At 38.8% G+C, this 18,676-nt stretch overlaps 1 protein-coding gene across 11 annotated transcripts in view; it reads left to right on the top strand.

The window, feature by feature from the left end:
- The window catches only part of ADGRL2 (adhesion G protein-coupled receptor L2), a 594,788-nt gene that overhangs the window by 300,593 nt on the left and 275,519 nt on the right, over positions 1 to 18,676 (top strand). Inside the window, exon 1 of one of the 11 annotated variants that reach the window (XM_070592484.1) lies at positions 17,953 to 17,997. The exons of the other annotated variants lie outside the window; for them this stretch is intronic. The gene's annotated coding sequence lies outside the window, so the exon portion shown is untranslated. Of the gene's footprint in view, positions 1 to 17,952; positions 17,998 to 18,676 lie in introns of those variants that run through there. 11 annotated transcript variants of the gene reach the window in all.

Here is an 18,676-nt window from a genome sequence, read left to right as displayed (position 1 = left end):
CACAGCAATGACACAGAGAAGAAAGTGATTCATAATAAACTCTGGGTGAGATTGTAAAAAAGAATCTTCAGAGATGGATGAATAAACTGAATCTTTAAGAATTAGCAGAGTTTGCCAAGTAGCTGTAGTTCGTAAAGACAATTTCAGGTACAGGACATGCAAAGGTACATTATATGAAGACCATAAGCACCTGGAAATCACAGAGGAAGTGTTCTAGTATATAAGTAGCATTTTCCTTTAGAAATTGATATCTTATGAGGGGCTGGCCTGGTGGAGTAGTGGTTAAGTTCAGCATGCTCCCCTTCAGTGGCCCAGGTTCGTGAGTTCGGATCCCTGGCGTACACCTATGCCACTTGTCAGCCATGCTATGGTGGCAACTCACACACAGAATAGAGGAAGATAGGCACAGATGGTAGCTCAGGGCTAATCTTCCTCAAGCAAAAAAAGAGGAATATTGGCAACACATGTTAGCTCAGGGTAAATCTTCCTTGGGGAAAAAAAAATTGCTATCTTATGAGTTTTCTATGTATGTGATAAAACACTTGATCCTTTTTGACCATTCTCTTTAATAAATTAATTTCTAAGCTGAGAGGCACTTCATTTCTTATTCAGCAATGTAGGCAATAAATTCTCATGAAGGCGTTACTATTCTCAACTCGAATTTTAAATGTCATTTTTCGTACAATTATGTTTGTCATTGGAATGAGCAGCCAGAGTTGACATTGGGTCTTCCACATCTGTGAGTATCTAGGAAATGGAGGTTGATATTTCTTTTGAGAAGTATGTTAGGTAAATGTCAGATTATCTCTGTATGAGAACCTCTAGATGTTATAAATCATAAATCTCTGAATGAGAGGCCATACCTAGAAATCCCCAATATTAACACCAGTGCAGGTAATGCTCTCCATGGAAATATTGAAGGTGCTTTCCATTTCAGGGACAGCAAGGCTGACTAATTCCCTTATGATCCTGCAGAGAATCTAGTTTATGTCAATAACTTCCCGGATACCCTGTGATACTCCAAGTGGTTCCATGTAATGCTTCTTATGACACATAAAAAACTCAGCTGAACTGAAAGGAAAGAATTCCTGTGAACAGTGATCTCACCTGTTCGCTCATATGTTTCTCTCCAGTCAGAAAATAAAGTTTCATACCTGAAGCCGAATGGCTGGGCTAAGTAAGGCAAGGTTGTGAAAATCCTTAAACAAACAAATAAGCAAGCGCAATCTAAAAGAGCTACCGCCCTGCCAAAATGTAATGTGTCTTTTTAAATCAATTTTGAAATTAGACTCTCAAGGAAAGGAAATGCTACTGCATGTCACAACATCTGCTAAAGTACATTTATTTCCAGCAGAAACAATAGGACAACTCCCTGTGGCACTTAGCTTACTGAAAAAGACCAAATTGCTAAAAAGATGCAGTACCATAAACAGACATTTGTAAAGGCTTGTCAACTCCGATGAAATGGTTTCTGTGAACTCTGCACTTCTCCACGCCCCTCTGCAACTCCTCACTTCTGTAATAAACGCATTAAATAAATAAGTAAATAAGTAATGCTGCTAAAATGATGAAACCTTAGTATAACCTTTCCAGCAAGAGATCAAAACATATTGATTGGTGACTGCTGATGGACATCATTAAACTCTCGATGTTTCATTTCATTTCTTCTTCTCTTATTTTATTTATTTATTATTTGTTTGCCTGCTGGCTTCTCTATACTGACCGACCCTGCCAGTTCAACTATTAAAGAATTTCTTTCTCCAAGGAGGCCTGATGTAAACGTGATAATCTCTTTGGCGGCTCCTATGATGGCCCATGAATAAAACATATGACAACCCGGTTGGAGTTGAAGCAGTTCACTATTCGTTACCAAAGAGAATGTCTGGAAGCTCCTGGAAAGCTTCACCATGCCTAATCCCAGAGGCTGGAATCCCGTTCTCGGCTCCCACGAACTCACGAGGGTTGTGGCTAGCTATCGGCCTTATGGTCAACCACCCTTTAATGTCTTATTACACAGGACCTTATGCTGGAGATTGGATTTGCACACTTCTCTAATTGTGGCAGAAAGCAAGTCTCTGCTTATAGAAGGTACAGACTGTATCCTTGACAACAAAAGAAAACGTTGACTAGGTGAGATTTGGAGAGAAGTCTAAAACCTGAGTGGAAGAGCTAGAAAGCAACCACATCTACTGTACTTAATAGTGTACACAGTGAAATCAAAATGTGAAGTTGCCTACCTGGTTCTTTATAATAGTACAGAGCAATGATTGGATACTTTTTGCCTTTGATTAACTGTTCCGACCAAGACAAGTTTATAATTCTAAGAAAAGGGTTTTGCTATAATCACTGCACTGGCAAATCAAAGAGGTAAAACCTCTCCCTGGTTGAGTGGATGTTGTTGGGTGAATAAAATCAGAGAGGAATCATTTAATGTAACCTTTCCCATACAACAAGAGGACAATTGTTGTTATAATTCAGGTTTGTTTTTAAAGTATAGTCATTAAAAAACTGCTTATAACACATTTTTTTCCTGGAAATCTCTCCCTTTGTGCATTGGCTTTGGCCATTAATCCTCTAATTATGTTTCTGCATATATTTAATTTTTGACCTCCTGTAGAAGGAACCATAAAATGAGCATTTTATATAAGGACGGTTTTGTATTGCGATGTAACAGCTGCTATTGACTAAACAATTTTCCTGAGACTGTCTTTTGTGTGTCAACAAGTTCTCCTCATCATCTCTGACATAGTTGGTACTTTTTACATGGTTGCCATTATGCTTTATTTATCTCAGTGAAAAAATTAAATGCAATTCTGGATACTAGCAACACTTGGAAATTTAAAATACATTTTTGCATTCTAGTATACCCTAACGTAAGCATGATTTTAAGGCTGTATATGTGGTTTTTGTAAAATTTAGAATTCTATTAAAAGCGCTGTCAAAATATAGGGGCATAATAAATGTAAAATTATAAGTTAATGTCCAGGACACATTTACTTTTAAAATATTATAAATAATAAAATTTGCATCTACTGCATATTTATAAGATCTATTCTATATTATTTATGCATCTCCTTTGTAAGATTTAGGTAGCTTAATTTAAATATAATATCTAATTCTCAGTAAATCATTATTGAAAAAAATGTTGGATTTTAAAACTTTTGAAATCAAAATCAAATCTCTTTCCAACAATTTTGAAACATTCAACATCTAAATATGTCTGACAATATTCATGAGAAAATTGCAGTAACACCTAATTCATCAGCTTCACCATAGAATGAGGTATTTCACATAAGCAAATTATCCTAACAATTGTAGCTTGTCTCCTCCTGTGTGTTATGAAAATCAAATGAGACAAAGTATAGAAAAGTGCCTTATATTGGGACTGGCCCCATGGCCAAGTGGTTAAGTTTGTGCACTCCGCTTCGGTGGCCCAGGGTTTTGCCAGTTTGGATCCTGGACCCAGATATGGCACCGCTTATCAGGCCGTGTTGAAGTGGCATCTCACATGCCGCAACTAGAAGGACTCACAACTGAAATATACAACTATGTACTGGGGGGATGTGGGGAGAAAAAAGCAGAAAAGAAAAAAGATTGGCAACAGTTGTTAGCTCAGGTGCCAATCTTTAAAAAAAGTAAAGTGACTTATAAACTTTAAAACACATTATAATTGATACTATTATTTTTATTATGCTACAAGCTCACTTTTAGATGATTTATTTCTAAAAAAACTTTCCAAAATACATACTTTCTTGCCTCCTTATGTCACATATATGGAATGTAATTTAACTGAGATTTATAATTATCAACATTAATGGAAGGAACCTAAAGTTTTATGAGGGTACCCTCTGCAGCATCTTGCCCTTGATAATGGCTCCACACTGTTGCATTCTTTTAGTTCTTTTATCTGTGGTTCTGCTTCTTGCTTTATGAAACTGTCAGTCAAGTTGACCTTTTTCATCCCTTCTTCATTCTCCTCTCTTTTCTCTTCTCCTAGTTTACTACTTGAGTCTGTTGTGGTTTGAGAAAACAGATAAATCCACTTGAATTGCATCTCAACAGTAAATTGGTCTGAGTAAGGATCTGTAAGTTCCTGTAAATCTCAGTGGATGTGTTTTATTTATTTATTTATTTATTTTGGAGGAAGATTAGCCCCAAGTTAACATCTGCTGCCAATCCCCCTCTTTTTGCTGGGGAAGACTCGCTCTGAGCTAACATCCTTGTCCGTCTCCTCTACTTTGTATGTGGGGTGCCTGGCACAGCATGGCTTGACAAGCGGTGCCATGTTTGCACCTGGGATCCAAACCAGCAAACCCTGGGCCGCTGAAGAGGAATGTGGGAACTCAACCACTGCACCACTGAACACATATTGTGAGTGGCCAGTGTGTTTCAGATACATAATTAGACAGTTGTGGCCCTTGTCTTCATGAAACTTACAGTCTACCTGGACAAACATAAAACATAATTACCCAAATACTTAATTAGATTGGACAGGTGCTATGAAGAAGAAATGCAGGATCCACTAAGTACATTTAAAAGAAGTCACCTAAACTAATCTAGGAAGCCCTCCCATTTAAACTGAGACCTAGAGGAGGGGTAAAACTAAGGCCTCCAGATAAAGAAAACAGCATATAACAAAAGTTTGGGGTATTCACAGAATTTTTCTTTATTTCCAGAATCTTCTAACTAGGTGAAATGGCTAACTTAAAAGATCTCTTAATAAGCAAGTAGCTTACCACAGAATTTCTCTTCCGGAATTTAAAAAATTTCTTGGATGATAGGCTGTACTTCAATTTATTTTTACCTGCTCCTCCTTCTAGAACTTGGGGGAACTCTTCTCTAAATTCGCAATGCGTGTTATTTGATTTAATTGTGGAGTGTGGCTTTTCTGTAACCAGCCCACTTATGCCGCCTCACCTTGAGGATAAATTTCCAATTCTTGACTGTACTCTGCTCTCAATCTGATTGTAGAACTCCCACTGATGGCAGTCGGAGCTGTGCTTGTGTATCTAGGGAAGTACACTGCCCTCTGTGTCACTGTCAGACACCTCTGGCATGGAGCCTGGATGCCCGAGTGAGGCTGCGAGTCTCTAAGGAAACCGAGCTCTCAGCGGTGCCACGCCAGCAGTAGTGTGAATGGAAGCAGGGAAAACAGATGAAAAGGAAGGGCTTGGCTTCTGGACCAGCACCCTTTATCCCGCCAACCAGGGCAGTAGAAGGAGGGATGGAAGGAATTGCAAGCATTTTTTTCAAGACTAGACTCTCTATTTCATACAATCATCAACTTTATAGCCACAGATTGATTTTTAATAATTACCATACCCCTAACATACGCATGGCCCGGGCTAGAGTAGAAATGGAGATCCAAACTAGAGGCCAGCCCTACCCACTGCCCACCCCCTGCTCCCACTTCCCACCCTCTGCTCCCACTTCCCACCCTCTGCTCCTTTCTGTAGGCAAAGGGCCTACTAGACAAGGACGTGTCTGGCTTCCACCTGTCATCTCCCCTGAACCCAGTCAGCCACACCCAGGGAAGACACCCATGCTGGCCCCGGAAGCAAGCTGCAGGCCACTTGGACAGGGAATTTCTGGAAATGCTTGCTCTTAACCACTCACTAAACTGTACTGCTTTAAATAATGGGGAAATTCTTAATGGTTTGATATTGAAGATGCATGGGTTTTAAGGATGAGAGGGCTGTGCAACTTTTAAAGCTTGTTTTTAAGTCAGTACATCTCAAATATCCTGCGCAGAGAATCATGTGGGGATCTTGTCAGAATGCAGATTCTGAGTCAGTAAGTCTGGGCCGAGGCTCCAGATTGTGCATTTCTAACAGGCTCCTGGGTAATGCATCTCTGTAGACCACACCTTGAGTAGCAAGGCCTCTGTGAACGTTACTGGTTTCAGTTGCGTACGGGTTCGTTTGTGTGTGTGTACCTGCTGTTACTTTGGGATGGGAAATTTTAATACTGTGTGTAAAAAGAAATCACACTGTAGCATGAGTTAAAAAGACGTAGCTTTTAGATGTATTATTATTTAAGATTCTTGTCTCGATGATGTCCCAGGCAACAGCTTTTCATAACTAGTCCTCCTTCATATTAACCTGTTATCAGTGATGTTACCACGTCTTATCTTTGACTTGGGCTTTCAAGTGTTGCTTTACCAGCCTTCCAAAACCCTACAGATTTCTAAGATACATATTAGAGCCAATGGAAGACTAAATGTCTCCTGGTGTATAAAAGAGGTTTTGATTAGATTTAAACAGCTGTCATCTCTGAAATTTCCCTCTCTAAATCATTTTCTGCTTTCAACAAGATCTTACATGTTGCTTTCTTGGCTGGATGGCGTCGGTACCCTTCTAACTATTCCTGTTAACTGTGTCCTGTGGCACGGAACTGATACATATTTAAGAACATCTTCACTAGCTAAAAAAGCACTTGGCTTAGAGAAATTTTACTCTGGCATCTTCTCTGCCGCAATAACTATTTTTCCTTGTAGTGAGCAAAATTCAACTGCATGAAAAAGGACAATGATGTCACAGGTTGCACTGCTAAAAGCGGTTTTGAAAGCTGTCATAAAAGTTACCACTTTTCATTTCACCTAGATGAAATGCAATCTAAAGTATATGTGTTTTCAAAAGCAACTTCATCTCAATTATCGAGTTCCCTGGACTTGTGGGAAATGACAATTTAAAATGTTAACCCTGAACCAAGATTACATAATGGAAAATTGACTAATGTTTTAAGGATAAGTATATTTCTAGCTTGTGTTAGTCTACATTTCTTAAATAAAATGTGAAATATTCTACTGGGTATTGGACAACACCTCCCCCTGAGAATTTATAGATTATTAACTGAAATGGCAGTTTTCTTGTTAGTCATGATCAAAGTGATTTGGGAATGTCTAAAAACATGTGAAAGTTGATTACACATTTTATTGCTGGCACCACATTGACTGGCCACCCATATGATGGAGCAATTGTGACTGTGGACGAGTTCCAATTAGCCTCGGGGAGAGAGCGCACTGAGTTGAGACCTTTGGAAAGCATTTATTTGCTTGCCTCATTTAATCAAGTAACTTTTATAATTTTCCAGCTTTTAGCCTTATTTATTCCATATAATGAGAAGGAAAAATATCTTAGTTCTGGCATTTAAACAAAGCATACCCATCATTTAAAAATATTATTTCAAGATACAAATACCTACCTTTTTCAAGAAATGTATCTGTTTTGTTTTTTGAAACAAAAGACGTACGTAGAGGAATTCTACTTGATTTTAAAGTAACCAATATTTGTCTTCAGAGTATAGGTATGACTCTCAAAATCCTATCCATCTTTCAAGACCCAGTAAAATCCCTTCACTTCCAGGAAACTTGTATTCCTCTAGTCAGAATTACTTCCTCAATCTTCTGTTCTCTGACAATAGAATTTATGCACATCTAGTAATATGTCTTGTATATACTCTTTCTGGGGTGCAACTAGATACATTTGCTACTAGAGGTGAGCTCCTGAGGAACAGAAATCATTATTTATGTATTTATTTTTATTTAATCTACTTAAATTTAAATTTAATATATTTATTCAAATTTATTTTTATTGCTATTTTTCCAAAAGAGCATAACCCAGTGCTTTCGAATAACAGAGGTGTAGTGTATAATGCTTGAACTGATTCTTTCTAACTGTCAATGACTATGAACCAGTGCATTGTGGGGTGGTGCACTTTATTAAGATCATCAAATTATCATATTGACCTTTTAAGAAATGTCCCATGGTAAATGACTTTTCTAAATTATTAGAGCCCTGGGAATATTTCAAAATTTCTTTGAATACAATTTGGATACATAAAATCACATTTTAAAATATATTTTCCATCTAATGAGTCTCTCTTTAATACATAAATTTTAAAAATTTTAATGGTGTTTTGCTTATTTTTTAAATTTCCTGTAGCATTTTACCTCTCTTGCCTTGAAAATAAATAAAATTAGATATACTTAATGTATAGTTCACAGGATTTGTATTGTTGGTATCTCAAGATACCTCCATTTGTATTCAAAATAGTATTTGTATTTTGCAAAATAGTGTATTAGCCAAACTAACACAAAATAAAGAACACACCTAATAATTATTACTGTATACTTCCACTGTTGCAGGAAACTAAATAAGATAGGTCAACAGAAAATCAGAGGCGACGTTAAACAATGCTTATCCTCCAGCTCAAGTTTTAACTTTTAATTTTTTGCAATAAAATACATAGCTTTACATATTTTCTTTTCTGCTTTCCTTTTAATAGGTGACCTTGGCAACTTTTCCATTTTCTCTATTTTTAGAAGATTGTTAACAAGTCCACAGGCATTAGAGGAAATATACTCTCTGGAGTAATAGAACTCAAGAAATAATATAATGATAATCTACCCCTCCAATCCAGGGACTTGTTTTACAGTGGCATTAAGAGGCTTTCAGATGAAAAATATAAATTAGTCATTTAAATTCAGGCACTGAAGTCAGGAAAACTTGGGTTTAGCGATCAATTCTGTCACTTACTAGTTGAATGACCTTGAGAAAGATACTTTGTTTCTTTTAGATTTGATTCCCCAGTCTGAAACAATGGACACTGTAACAGGGCCTACCTCGGGGGTTGGTTGGAGGACCCGGATGCATGTAAAGCACTTCCCGCTGTGCCTGGCGGAGAGCCCATCCTGAAACTGAGCTTGTGTGATGTGGTGGGAAGATCTCATTCCTGAGAGCCAGCCCTTCCCATCCATCAGCTAGTCAGGCGCATGAGCTCGGCGGGTGTGGTGTTGGTCTCCTCCCTGATTGTTTCTGTTTTTGTTTACTCCCAGGCAAAAGGGAACACCAGATTGTAGCAATTAGGAAAGAAAGTGAGAACCCTCAAAGTCAGAGAAAAAAATCAAAGCAAAGACTTAGCCACTAAATCTTCCAGAAGGAAGGAGGAGAGAGAGGAGCTAAAGCTTGATGGATTAAATTCTGAACGTAGTATCTTAAAAGGAATTTTTGTGGTAAGGGACAATGGAAAGATACCAACTTACAATACCAACCCAAGGGCAGGCCTCATGGAAATCAAAGAAAGTGACACTGACAAGCACATTGCAGAATAAGGGAACGTTTCAAAAGAGAGGGCTATGTATTTACCATTTTGCTTGATCTACATATCAAAAGCATCTTCCAACAGTATATAGAAGATCCTTGCAGGAAAATGTTTCATATGAAAAATAAAAAAATAAAATAAAACAAAAAAGAAGAAAGTGCTGGAGGCCATGTCATTTGTTTTTCATCCTATTCTCTTTCATAGGCTTCAGGCCAGGAGCAGGTAGCTCATGCGAATGAATACCTTCCCAAATCACCACAGAAGCAAAAGAAGGTACTGGAAATACAGCATGCACCACACTAACATGAGATAACCTAACTGAGGGGTAGAAATGATCGAGGAAAATTAAGTGGCCTCAACATGAAAAAGCACAACTTTTATTTCCAGCTGATAACCCGTTATGTAATAAAAGCCCACTGTGCTTTTTAGGAAGAAAGAAACCTTTACTCAGCCAACTTTAGAACTATTTTTCTTTGATAACGTATTTTGCTGAGTATTTTGAATCAGTAATATTGAAAAATTGAAAGTCAAATTGCTAATGAGTTGAAATCAATTGATTAGCTATTTGAAAATCGATATTATTCTACCCATATATTAGGTTGCATCTCTAGCATGGCAAAAATTTTTCCTTAGCAAAGAGACGTCAATCTTTTTTGTTACAAAACACTTAACAGAAGTTTAAGCCTATTTTCTGTTTTGTTGTCATTGTTGTTGTTTAGCAGCAAAGAAATTGGTCCAGGATTTAACTAGAACTGATAAACAGTCTCAATTAAAAAAAATTATTTCACTCAAAATGAAAGTTTTAAAATTGTCATTAACACTCGATCAAATTTATGACTTGTTTTGATTCAAAATCCATATCAGGGTTTTAACAGGGAATTTCATTAATTCTACCCGCCGAAGGTTATGGAAATGTGTGGAGAATACATGGGTCTTTTAGAATACTCAGGTTCCAATCCTGGCTCCGTTGTGTTCTGGTTGTGATTCTGGGCAACTGTCTCACCCTTCCTGAGCTCCGTATAAAAGAAGGCTAAAACTACCTATTGCTTGTGTCACATTGTTATTATGAGATTGGAATAAGTTAATATAAGAAAATAACTCAGTAGAGTTCCTGAAATATTTGCAGTGCAGCAAAATGTATCATTTCCCCATAAGAGCACTACCATGAGACAGCTCCTCAAGTTGACTTCCTTCTCTCACATGTCCTATTAATTATCAAGTCCTATCATTTCTACCTCCTAAATATCTCTCGATTATATCTTTTTTTCATCTCCCCTTGCACTTTCCAAGTAAAGCCCCTTATTACCTTAGGCCCTGACTAAAATCATGGCCATGTAATTCACTGCTACCTACAGACGCAACTACTGCCAACCCATTCTTTATATTGAATTCTCTTTCTAGAGAATGAATATTATCCTTCTGCTTAAAATTCTCCATGACTTCCTGATGCCCATAAAACAGAATTTAATCTCCCTAGACTGATACAAAAGGGCCTTCATCCTTAAGTAGTTCAACATCATCTTCTATTATATCTCATTGTACACCCTATGTAATGGATGCACTATACTATCCTCTTCCCTGGACTTCTTTTTTTGTTTCTTGTGAGGAAGATTGGCCCTGAGCTAACATCTGTGCCAATCTTCCCCCATTATATGTGAGATGCTGCTGGGACAGTGTGGCCTGACGAGCGGTGCTGGGTCCATGCCCAGGATCCGAACCTGTGAGCCCCAGGCTGCTGAAGAGGAGTGTGCAAACTTAACTACTACACCACCAGACTGGCCCCTTCCCTTTGCACTTGCTGTTCATTTTGCCTATGATGTATTTCCCACTTTCTGACAGTATACAACTATTCATCTTTAAGACATGGCTGAAACGTCACCTCCTACATGTCGCCTTCTCAGAGCAATAGGAAGAATTTATCATTCTTGTAGGACATATTTCCATTATACCACACCATATTTTATTAATTACATGTTTACATGTCTGTCTCTACACTGGACTGCGAGCTCCACTATATAGCATAGAGCCAAGCATGTGTTAGGTAGTATTTGATAAATATTTGCTGAATTAATGATTGAGAACAACGAAAAAATCAATGAAGTTACAATGGGTCTGTTCATGAATTAATATGCCCCAAATTTGCAAGTGGCCTTTATTTTTGTTGTATATTTGTAGCCTCTGTCTACACAGGGAGCAAAAGAAATGAAGTCAAGATCACCATTTAGGGAAGTGTACCAAAAAATTTTTTTAAAAACGACAGCCCTTGTGAGTCAATTATATTGATATTACAAGCAAATGTATCTTTGGCCTCAATTATCAAGTTTAAATGTCTCAATTTACTCTGCTTGTTTAGACACAGCGTGAATACAGAGGTATTTTTGTTATTCTTAGCAAATACCAATTTTAGAGAGTCCATTCTTTCCCCTTTGCATGCAAGCACAAAGGAAAGAGATGTGTGCAACAGCAAACTAACTTCTGTATATGGTTTCATCACAGTCCTCATTCAGCGCGCTCTGTACCTTGGTTCCCCCTCTATAAAAAAGTACCAGCCTGTAGCTTCAGGATGCTGTGGATTTAATGAGAAGATTCAGCAGCCATCCCATTTTTCGTTGTTGTTATTCTCGAGAAAATAAAAGAGAAAAGTAAAATATCCTGGTGTATAAATGGAGGAGCCTGGCTTCTGCCACTAACTTATTTAGTGCCTAGCATAGTGCTGACAGTGGATAAATGTTCCCTGTTGGTGATGAAATACCAAATACAAGAACCTGTGTTTCTGGTTCTGCACTGTCATAAAGCTGTTATTATTCAGCATTTATTGGGTACCCACAGAGTATGAGGCATAAACATGGCAGGTAGAAAACACACAGTCCCTAACCTCTAAATTACAAAAGACACATGCACAGGAAGGTAGGTGGACCTCGAAATTGTTTCCAAATGGCTGTTTGTAGGAGGATTTAGACAGTAGGAAAACTGAAGGAGGGCAGGGTGGGGTGGACAGGCCAGGTGTTAGGAAATGAGAGGTGTAAGAGGAGATAGTGTTTCCATAAAAGGGATAGGTCGGAGGTCAAGCCAATTTCCGGAAGCACCAGAGTGAACATGAGAGATCCACTGGTGATAATGAAGAACCCAAGGGAATAAAGAGGCAAGAGAGTTGTTCTATTGTCTCTCCATGTCCTCTTTGCTTGTAGGGGCACTTCCTGTAGCCTCTCTGGTTGACAGCAAGAGAAAACTCATGATTATTTGAGAGGAAGACACTCCCATGCTAAATGAATGGCTTTGCCATTTACTAGCCTCAGTTTCCTCAGCTTTAAAATGGAACAACAATACTTCAAAGAATTGAACTCAAAAGAGGAAGCATGTAAGTGGCCCACACTGGTGCCTCGCACATAGTTTAGGAAGCAAATCCAGAACCCCTGGAATCTCCAGCTAGTTATCCAATCTCTAATGTCCCAGGTTTCCTGCTTTTTTTGCTTTTTCCTTCTTCCGTCAAAAGGAGTAAGATGTTTTCTAAAAAGAGATCAGGTTTAAACAAGCAATATGGGTTAGTAAATATGTAGACAGGATTTATGTTAATGCTAAGGCGCTGCTTCCAACTGAATTTGGAGCCGGTGAGATTTTAACCTAGTTAGTAATTTTTTTTAACGGTCATTAGATAGAGACCAAAAAAAATCACAGTGGGAGCCTTCTAAAATGGTTCTTGGGGCCCTCAAGGGCATTTCCCTCAGTCTTTTCATCAACAGAACTGGTCTGTATTGTAAGTCTTATTTATAGGGTGGCTTACAGGCAATTTCACACTGCGTTTCTCTGATGCAGCCCCCAAAAACATGTAAACCCAAGGGATTAGTAGCGATTTAAAGGGAAAATAGTGTGAAGTTACACCATGAACCCAGGCAGCGCAGCTGCCTTGATGCACTCACTGTTCCCCTGGGCTCCTACAGTGAATGAAACTTATCTAAGTGGCCCAGTCCACTCCCACACTGCCAGATCCGCATCCCTTTGTTACAAAGTGCACGAGAATTGCTCAATCTCAGGGGGCAGCAGAGTCTGGAATGACCGGCATTGTGGAAACACACACAGCAGTTCACTATCTAGGAATGAAAACTTAAATCTCCTTTTAGATTTCTTTGTTGACAGTTGCAAGCAGGGCTGTGTTGTAAATAAATTGTTTATTCCGATAGTGTTGCTTTCATAGGCGGTTCAGATACATTTATTGAGTAGGGCAGCTGTCTGAAATGGAAATGAAATAGGAATATCACCAGAGGGCCACGTAGAAGTCTTGAAAAAGGCTGAATATTCCCCAAATGCAACCATCATGAGGCTGGCATACTTACATTGATGATCTCATCAGACCAATAATTAATAAGCGTGAATTAGGCTAATGAAATCAGATAGGGTAATGCAAGGCAGTCTCCTACTTGTTAGCATTGCTATTTTCTTCATTATTTAATCTCTAACAGAAACTGAATTTGCTGCTCAAGATCTAATTGAGCCTATTTGACTCCGAAACAATTTTTTTAAAACTCTTCCAAAGAGCCTTTAAGAAGGTGTAATTGTGAAAATATTAAGAATCTATACAGCACATGCAACATCAGGAACATAGATCAAATCAGAACAACTGGAGGCATTGCCTGCTCCTTTGATAAGACTAAACTGCAAGTAAAGGAAATGAAGAGGCATTTTTTTTCCACTTTTTTTCCCTCCCCACATCCCCCCCATACATAGTTGCATATTTCAGTCGTGGATCCTTCTAGTTGTGGCGTGTGGGATGCCGCCTCAGTGTGGCCTGATGAGCGGTGCCATGTCCTTGCCCAGGATTCGAACCGGAGAAATCCTGGGGTGCAGAAGCGGAGCGCAGGAACTTAACCACTCGGCCACAGGGCCGGCCCCGAGGCATTTTTTTTCAAGGTAGAGATTTTTAAAAGGCAGAGATCCTCCATGCCCAAATGGCAGCTTCTTTAATTTTTTCGACACACATCATTTAGTAAATAATTAAACTGTAACATATCTTTCCCTCCGAGGATCAGCACTATAGTGTGATCTGGAAAAGTAATGGGGATCAAAATGGAGCCCTTCGGCCTGTGGAATGGAGCTGTGAAGACCTGACCTGGAAGCAGAACAGGGGAGTTCTCCTTCCCTGATGGCAGTGTACGAACTGCCACTGTATCTGAAATCTGCAAGAAGAGGGTAGATTGCGAGGCTGCTGTGATTTGGTTTCGATTTGAGGCTTCTCTTCCAGAGAAAGCTTGATCATCTGCCAAAGGAATCCAAGCAGAGGAAGCATGTGCTTCGAATTCTTCTTCCCTTAAGGAGCATGTGGATAAGCGGAGCCCCCGTGCAAATCGGCACTGTCAGGGGACCATGCCAGTGATTTCACTTGTTCTCGTGTCTTCTGTTGGAACACAAGTGCCAAAAAAAGAGCCAGGAAGTGTGCATTTGTGAGTGAGGGGTTAAACCCAGCAGGATGTGTGGATAAAATTACAGCATATTTTCTATTTGATAATATTGGATCTATTTTGAGATTACTTATCAGTTGGTTATTGTGCTAATAATTGCCATTAAAATTAATACTACATTTTGGGAATTAGGCAAAGAGCTAACAAGTTTGCTTTTACACAGAGCTTTCCAAAAGCAATCTGGGTAACTTGTTTCTGGAATGCAGCTGTGTAAGTTTTCATTAACATCTTGCAGGTGGAGCCTAATTTTAGTTCAGCCTTGAGAAGGGGGAATTGTTCTCCTCCTCATATGCACAGCACCACAACAGCAGCAGAGCAGGTGGGGCCCTGCCGAGCACTTGTTTACTTTCCTGGTTTTTAAAAACAGATGATTCATATCGTTAATCATACAGTTTCTGTCTGATTTTAACATGTCTTTAACAGAATAGTCTGCAGTCCATTTGACCCCCAGTTACTCAAATGTGAAACAAAAGCAATGAGATGGAAAATGATAAGAAAATGAGCAATGCATCCTAAATATAGTGGAGGGGAAGCCAATGAATGAAGTAAAATTTAGAAATACATCTGTTTGGCTACAAAAGCATTTTACAAAGCAACCTTCCAGACTCTAGTTTGGCAATTTGAAGTTGGCTCAGTTAGAAAGTTCAATATTTTTTTTTCCTGCCATTGCAAGGAGGAAACTATTAGGGGAAGGAAGCAGTTACTGGGAAGAGGGGAGCCGAGGGGTCAGAAAGGACAAGTGAGATGCAAAATGTTTTCTCCTGCAAGCACTTCCCTGGCCTCTGAATCTCAGGGAATGACTGGTAATCAGCTTCAATTTTATGTCCTAGGAAAAAACATTGTAAAGAATCAGAGAGTGATTAATGAGAGTAATCTCCCTTTTAATTTGTTCAGGAAATATCTGGAGCTTTACATTAAGCTTCCAGGGCACAAACCCCATACCTTTGCTCTGTTTAATGTGTTCCACCACAGTGAACCTACTGTGTGTCTCTTTGGATGTAAGGCCAGCGCGATGGCCCTAGTATTGCTGTGTGTCGTCCGGTTTAAACAAGCGCCTTTGAGTTCTGCTGCCCTGTGGGGTGTGCATGAAAATTCCATTACCTCCACAGAGAGGGGGCAACTCCGTGTGCATATTTGTTTCTTTCAATTCGGTCTCTTGGAATGGATGGAATTTGTGATTCTGCTGCATAGAAGTCTATTGTTCTGAACCTCAAAATAAACCTCTTCTTGAAAGCTCTCTTCTGGACCTTGAAGGTCACCATTCAATGTCTTTGCCTTTATGAAAGTTCTTAACCTGGGATACAGGTTTGTCAATGAATGTGCTTCAGGGTGCTTGTGAACAAAGTTTCTCGTGTTTTGGAATAGATGTGAATGTGCATTTTTTCTCAGGAGAAGGTGCACAGCTTTTCTTGGATTCCCAAAAGGGTTTATAACCCCCCAAATCTTAAGAACTATTGCCTTACACAGAGTGTTTTCAAATACTGCCTTTAATGTAAAGGAAATACAGCAGTGTACTTGGCTAATGATTAGAACTCAAATGTAGTATTTGTCAGCCTGCCGCATAGAGTGAGTCTTCATCTGACTGAGAACTAAGTTTACACTCTAAGTCTGCCTAGTTACTTTCCCTGAGACGTCATAAGTCTTTCCTTATTTCTAACCTGTAACTGCTAAATGAGCATCTAAGAGGATATTAAATTTTCAAGATTTGTTCTTCTATTCAACATTGATTTGTTAAGCACTTATTATATTTAAGGTACTTTTGGATTTCAGAAATATATGACATAGTCTCTCTCTTTAAGAAGTTCCCAGACCTGTGGCAGAGACAGTCAACCAGGAAAAGAAACTCGACCAATCAATGTTTGTAAAAGAGGACAACGTTATGTGAGACCTCAGATTTTCAAAACAGATTGCACCTCCTCATTTTGAGATGTAAATGCAAAGGTCAGAAACAAATGTCTGTGACCCTTTGACAATATGACAAGAATCCTATGCTACTCCCAAACCGGCTTGTTCCCATTCCCATTCCACTTGCCTGCAGATGTGACTGGAGAGGGAGCCATGGGTGACAGAATGGACGGATGGAACTTTAGAAGTGGATCCCATGACTGGAATGGGATGAAAGGTCATCAAAAGGCAGGAAGGAACCAGTCTGTCTGAGACGTAGGCTAAGTGAGCAGTTTTGACTGATTTGATCTCACAGATTCCCTAAAGCTCCACGAGGCTGTGATTTTGCAACTCTCTCGAGAATAGTCCTACTGGACTTTTCACAAACACAATGCCCTTTCGTTTTCCTGTTAAGACCCAATCTTTGGATGAGATCTCTCTCTTGTAGATACTTGAAACTCAGAGTCTGTTCCTGTTTCTTTCATCCCCAATGTTTAAGGTTCTTCTAATTCAGTCCCCAATTTTTCTTTGACTCCAACTTATTCACAAGAATAGGAGAACAAAGAAAAAGGAAAATAAGTTGATGTGGAGCAGGAACAGAGTACTGCCAATTCTCTCTCACTGTGACTCAGACTACGAACGGCAGACGCTAAGGACAGATCTTCCCAATATTCTAATTGCTTTTAGCCTCATTCAGAATGTAAAATTCGGTAGCCAACTTCTATTCATCATGAAATCCAGGACTATCTTGGAGAGGATGATGATGTTGCAGCTCTATTTGCAGAAAGTATAAAAGGTTGTTTTGGCTATCTGTACAGAGGGCTCAGTTTTTGAATATTCTGAGTTAAAAATCACAACCTGCCTTCCTCATTTCTAGGTTTTTCGTTTCTCTGTAAATTCTTCCTATACTCCTCTCTAGGCAAACCTATACTTTTCCTGCTGAGATTCCTTAAGTCATGGAGTAAAATGTCACCTACAGGAAACATGTGATTCATTTCACTCTTGCTGGTAGGTACATTCAGAATTCTACCTCAAGAGGTTTATTTCCCGTTTTTAATCTAAACTTTATTGGGCTGCCTGCAGTGGAAGCTTCAACCACAGCTGCTGAAATAAAGTCTTTCCAGAAGCACTTAAAGAAGACCCGGTTGTTCTGGTTCTGCTTCTGAAGAAGTTCCAGTCAGCAGCAGGGCAAAATTTATGGGATGCTTATGAAATTTTTGGTTTCTTAAAAGAGCACGCATTCCACAAGGAATTCGAATACATTCTAGGAAAAATATACAGACCTCTCAGCCAGCACAAGGACACACACAGAAAATTTGAGGGGTCACAGTTTGGCAGGACCACACTAAAATCATCTCAGACAAGTGAGATAAATCCTGTTCAAAGACTTAAACAGAAAGAAAGAGGTTCTGCAACTGAACTGGGGAGCTCTGACAATATCTAATTGTTATCTTTAGTTCTAGGATCCGTCTTTAATATTTATTGGCATCAGCTCTGCTTGTTTTTTTTTTAGCCTACGAATTGGGTGAGGATAAACAAAACTTTGGCCAGAAACTCTGTAAGTACATGAGAATCTCTATTTTGTAGAAAAGAAATAATTTAAAAATAGAGAGTATTTTCATAGCTCATACCAATATGTTTGGGTAATGTCTACAGTGACTTTTCTTTTTTAGACTTTTGATTATCCATAGTTATGGAGGCTAAGGCAAAATGGCTTCCATATATATATTATAATCAAATTAGATAAAGTATTCTAAAAGTGTTTATATCCAATCTGCTGCCCAAAAAAGAGCTAATACTCGAATAACTTGAACCAGGTGGGATAACAGAGGTGCCAACCAATCTTCACCCAGCAGTGAGCAGTGCTGGATGATTCCTTTGATGTCAGGCTGTGGGATGCCAGACTTTTTTTTGAATTACTGTGAGATAGAAACAAAGAGGAGGAGAGTAAGTGAGATACAAATCAGCTTGTTGAAAAAGTGAGAATTGGCATTACTAATAATGTAAGTGATATTTCAATTTCTATAGCGCGTTGTAATTTTCTAAGTATTTTATCTACGGGATGATTTGATCTTTCCACTATTCTCCGGAGGAAGATAGTGCAAGAATTATCAAGTCATTTTATAGAATAGAAAGTTAAAATCAGGGTTGTAGAGTGGTAAGAGGCATTTTTTTTTTTGCCTAAATAATATTTAATAAAAATTAAATTAGTTATCAATACTTTAAAAATTGGAGAC

Source organism: Equus przewalskii, chromosome 24, assembly GCF_037783145.1.
Source record: "Equus przewalskii isolate Varuska chromosome 24, EquPr2, whole genome shotgun sequence".
Classification (NCBI taxonomy): Eukaryota; Metazoa; Chordata; class Mammalia; order Perissodactyla; family Equidae; genus Equus; species Equus przewalskii.
This window is presented reverse-complemented; position numbering and strand designations above follow the sequence as displayed.